The sequence below is a fragment of the Zingiber officinale genome, chromosome 3A, assembly GCF_018446385.1.
Source record: "Zingiber officinale cultivar Zhangliang chromosome 3A, Zo_v1.1, whole genome shotgun sequence".
NCBI classification, from domain to species: domain Eukaryota; kingdom Viridiplantae; phylum Streptophyta; class Magnoliopsida; order Zingiberales; family Zingiberaceae; genus Zingiber; species Zingiber officinale.
This window is the reverse complement of record NC_055990.1, coordinates 163,807,367-163,813,284: the sequence shown is the minus strand read 5'-3', so window position 1 is coordinate 163,813,284 and position 5,918 is coordinate 163,807,367.

Here is a 5,918-nt window from a genome sequence, read left to right as displayed (position 1 = left end):
CCTGCTTACCTGACTTGAGCGTCGGAGGGTCGCCGCCGGGAACCCCTTCCCGACCCGACTTCTGTGCAAGTTCGCCGGAGCTTCGTGCCACCAGTCGAATATTCACGTCAGCAGTCGAAGAGCGCCCCGTGCCCAGCGTCCGTTGATTCAGCATTCGGACAGGATCAACTATATAAATTAATTGAACAATTACATTTAACAAATAAATGTAGATATTGACCAATGTGATTCTTTTATTTCAAAAATAAATGTTTATAAAAGCTAGGCTTTTAGTATACACTCTAACAATCTCCCACTTATACTAAAAGACTAAGCTGCCATATCTGCTGCCATACATCTGATTCTCATCCCCTCCACATGCCGATCAAAAGCTTTCGCTGGAAGGGCCTTAGTGAAAGGATCTGCCAGGTTATCTACGGATGCAATCTTGGCGATGACAATTTTTTTGATTAGACCCCTGTTAGAATGTTTGGAGTTTATATTAGGGGGAGATAGAATCAAGCTTTATGAAACGATACGATACTAGGCCCACGTTGGGCCTGATATGCACTCATATCAGGCCCAACGGAGGCTGATTATATTTTTTCCCAACACCTATAGAGCTTTAAATAAGGATTAGCCAGCAGATTTGGAGTCCTTGCAACTCCATAATACCACTCAAACTGAAATGGGTCGACTCAGAGGTGTTTAGGTCCATCAGTGGGTTTTGACCAAAACCCACTGTTGGCCCTCCCCTACTTGGATTTAACTGAAATCACGTTCCCTGTGAAGTTCTTACTGGGGATAAGGTATTTCTGGTGTCAAAACGCATTTATACCTCATGTCTAAGAAGGTATAGCTCTGTGCCAGTTGGCACGGAATAGTGCACAGTTTTTCTTTTCAACCCTATGGAAGGGGACTTTTAAAATTGATCTTAAATAATTTTTTTGATCAAGCCCCTGTTAGAATATTTGGAGTTTATATTAGGGGGAGATAGAATCAAGCTTTATGAAACGATACGATATCAGGCCCACGTTGGGCCTGATATGCACTAATATCAGGCCCACGTTGGGCCTGATATTTAGGCATATCAGGCCCAACGGAGGCTTATTATATTTTATTTTTTTTCCTTGCACCTATAGAGTTTTAAATAAGGATTTTCCAACAGATTTGGAGTCTTTACAACTCCATAATACCACTAGCTCTGAAATGGGTTGAATCAGAGGTGTCTAGGTCCATCAGTGGATTTTGACCGAAACCCACTGCTGGCCCTCCCCTACTTGGATTTACCTGAAATCACGTTCCCTGAGAAGTTCTTACTGGGGAGAAGGTATATCTGGTGTCAAAACGTATTTATACCCCATTAATAAGAAGGTATTGCTCCGTGCCAATTAGCATGGAACCTAGTGACCTTGTGCTCTTGAACCCGACTGTTGGTCCGAGCCTATTTGATTTTTTAAACAATCCCAACCGTTACCATGTTTTTAGTTTTGAGAAGATAGAAATGGTGTGCAGTATAACTTATATACATTATGTCTCTTTCCATTGATAAGCACCAGCATTGCATTTTGTATATTGTGACTTATATTTGACTAATTAGTATGCAATATTATTAATATTCCAGTGACAGTTTATAATCTTCTCATATACTACATACCACTGTATTATACAACAAAGACTACATACAAAGATATTAAACTACCTACACTACGTAATAAGTTCATTTACATTCTATACAAGTTTTTGCCTTACAAGACTATGAATATTTAATCCAATGTTTTAAAATACTTATCCCTCAAAATTGATACCATTACATCAATTCTAATTTTTTTCATGTCTTCTTGTTTAAAGTCCATCTTCATATCATATAGAAGACATCGAATGTATTGCATCACAAAGAAGCCACAGACAACGCTGTAAATAACAACAACACTTTTATGGTTAATATTTTTTTATCAATAATTTATATTCACACTCTGTGCTCGATTTACCTTGCTTATTGTTGTGGACATTCTATTGTGCGAGAGACCCATTTATCGAACGGATAATGTCTTTCCAAGTTTGGATGAATAGCAGCAACGTGCTCACGACTATATAATTTAAAATCTGATACCTGAAGATTGAAGAGGAAATTTTTCATTTTCCATCAACTAGCATTTATATTAAAATACAACCATACACATTATTATTAGATGCTCACCGCTGCTTCAAATTCATATATGTATTTACTTCCACTTGCTAGAGAATTGTACTGATTGAACGTCATTGATTTGGTGTCCACCAACAGCAAGTGGAAGTGTGCATTATCACTGCACAAAGGTATAAAAATATAACTTACCTCTTCATCTCCTCTATCTGTCTTTATCAGGTGTTGGAAGGCAAACTTACTTGACGATTTCATTAATGACTACAAATATGCAAAGTCATACATACATAACCAAATCATAAAAATATTTCTAATTTTTACTATACTTAAATCAATTCCTTACTGTGAATAATGTTGAACAATATATTGACTTGTTGTATGTGCTTCCAGACGGGAATGCCCCCTAAAAAGAATTTTACAATACGTGTCGATTACATCCTCTCTTGTCAACATCTCTCCATTCACACCCGATAAAAGGGAATACAAATTTAAACAAAAGGGCGGTTCATCCCAAACTATATCATTTGTAAACCTACAAAGTAAACAAATCAGAGATTATTTTTACAAATTTAATTTTGATAACCTTAGCTCAACTATGTAATTAGAGAAGCATATAATAGTCTTGACTAATTAACTATGTAATTTACATACTTTATTTTCTCCAAGGCTTTTAACAAGTACGCCGCCTCTTCGTCTTATTTTTTTTTTCTTGGAAGACTTAAATTGCTTCTTCACATACTATGCACACAAACAAAAAAGGCAATTAGATAAACCATTAAATCTAACAAATTACAATGAAATTTGCAGATATCGTCTGACAGCAATGACTTGTTTCCTCATTTTGTCATATTCGGCAAACATATCTACATCCTTCTCTGCCTCTTCATCATATTTGTATTCCATCAATTGTACAATATTAATTTCTTTTCCATTTCATCCAAATCAATTTTTCCTTTCTCCTTGTCCACAACATCAGATTCTTTGACAACTTTTTTTCCTTCTCCTAGACTTGTAACTTTCTCCACATGCTCACTTATTTATATATTTCTACGCTGCCTCTTAGGTAAAGTTTTGAGCCACAATGGACTATCAATTGGAGTATCACTGTAATCATAGCGACTTCTATCACGTCCTCTCCTACTTCTTGTTATAACACCTACAGGTTCAATTTGAGGATCGTCTACAGGCTCGCTATATTGAGATTCCATGCATTTATTTTCAACTATTTTCATTAATTCTTCCACCCTCTCCTTCAATTGCATGTTCTCCATTGTTAGCTCTTTAATTATGTTTGCTTGGATAATGCAATTACAACACTTCTTATTAATCTGCCTTCCTCCTTCGCTGACTTCAATTTGTGATGCCTCCATTACACGTGGACTGTCATCAACGCCAACAAGGTTCTCAACCAATGATTTTTCATCTTGGTTAGGGATTAGGTCAATCACAACCTGTAAGAATATTAAATCACATGTTAAAACAAGACTTTTTAACCAAACTATAGTCAAAGTATTCAAAATTTACCTCTTCAGATGATACTTGGTCAATCAATTCCCTCACCTTACTAATATGTGAAGGAATATTCCTCCATTTATTTATTCTTGCTCCATTTATTTTGTATGATTTTTGGATTGGAACATGCTCCAAAAACCATGCCTGATTCACCATCACAAGGGTTAACTATTTAAAAATGTCCGCAAATATTAATAAATTTCACATAAATTATATACTTACTGCCAAAAGACCAGTAAATCCCTTTAGGTAAGGGAGGTTGGTGTTAGACTTTTTTTGTCTCAGTTGATGAAAATATGCCCCCAATCTTAGGTAATTGTGGAACCATAAATTCATGGATTGGTTCAACCCAGTTGAATCTATCAAGATTCTCAAAATCATCTACTATATCTATAAGACATAACGGGACCTTATATGTACTAGAAGAAAATAATACACAAACAAATATATACAAAATATAGAATTTGCAAAATAATAAAACATCATCTTCCCCTTCAACGTGATTGCCATAAAATTTAAGCAACTCCTCAATTCTTGATCTAGTAGCTTCTTTTTTGTTTGAGAAGTTAGAAAGAGGTCACTGGATGCTTTAGCTGAATTCATCGGAATTGAAGCTCCTCGGTCTGCAATACCAAGCAGCAATGAAACGTCTCCTCTTGTGAAGCCAACCGGAACACCTGACCAAGTTTAATTATTATTAGACTTCTACCAACACATACAAAAGTATTAGGAACACCGTGGACATGATACGATGTCATATCAAGCACACGTTAGGCCTGATACGGCATCGTATTAGGCCCAGGTTTTGCAAAAGATTAAAATTTACCATACAACTACTTTCTGATTAAATTATGAAATTATAAATTATACTTGTGAATCTAAAGGTTTGACTACTTGAATCCCAATTTTGAAATATATTTACCAAAATCCCACGGATATGCTGCATATCTTCTATGTCCAAAAAAAAATATGAAAGAGTGACTGTTTGATCAGCACTATGTGTTGGTCATGTAAAATAACAGATCCTTCGTGCGTTCCTTTCTTCGTGGATGGTTGAAAAAAACTTTTAAAGTGACCGAGGACACTGTTCCAATGTAGTTTCTATCCAATATCAACTGGAGCCTATACTTTATAAAAATAAAAAAAATTTAAATCATACTAGTTCAGCTTCTCAAGATCACAGAGTTTGTAAAATGATAACCTTTACAGCTAATTGATGTGGAGAGGATGATGATACACCCGATCGGCGTCTTTGCGTCATTATGATACTAGCTGATTGATGTAAACCCAAGAATCCTTCACTGTTGGCTCGTGAACAGTAAAAAGTTTTTAATTGAACTGAAATGCTTGATGCCATTTGAGAAACACTCGAGGTCACTAAACTAGGGTTTCACAAGAGGGAGCTGCACTCGCATGTCACGAAGGAGGGAGGTACACTAATGATCGAATTTATTTTTTAAAAATCAAAATTATTCAAAAATGTGGTTCGGATGTCTGGGAAATGATGACTGATCAGAGGAGATTGGTGGGAGGGTTATATTCGGTATTACACATTATTTATCTGTGCCTTTTGATAAATATCAAATGATGATACGTCTTTTGATAAATATAGTATACCACACATGTCTTATGATAAATTTTCTAAAAATATATAACAGACGGAACTTCCTTAAAAATAGGGGATGAAGTTTGGAAAATTTTCTTATAAAGTCGCAAGCATTGAGAGGTGGAGAAGAAGGTCGGTTTGAAAATTAAGAAACTAAAGAGTATTTTTTTAGAAGAATTTTACAAAGCCAGGGGATGGTTTGAGGCACTTTATTAAGAAAGGATTGAGTTGACAGAAGGACAACAATTGAACCATTTAAATATATTTTTCCTAAATTTTCTTCTTATTATTATTTGGCTAGTTATTTATTAAACCACTTATTTTTATTTGTTAAAATAAAAGCATTTTAATTTCTCCATGATTCTATACTTATTATAAAAATAACATGTCAAATTTTTAACCGAACAAGATATTTGCAATTCACATCTCAAAAATTCCAAACTAGTAAGAATAAACTAAACTGTTTAATTTATTAATTTGAGGTTAAAATCCTTTCTAACACAACCATATGTAAACAATTGGAATCAAAATACTCAAAGTCCTCCCCGCATTAGCCATCCAGATTTATCTTCTCACATATATAGTAGAGTTGATATTATAGGGGCGCTGACTAGGTGGTGGATTTCACTTTTAGTATTGATATAGGTATAATAAGTGGACTCTGGAGATGACACG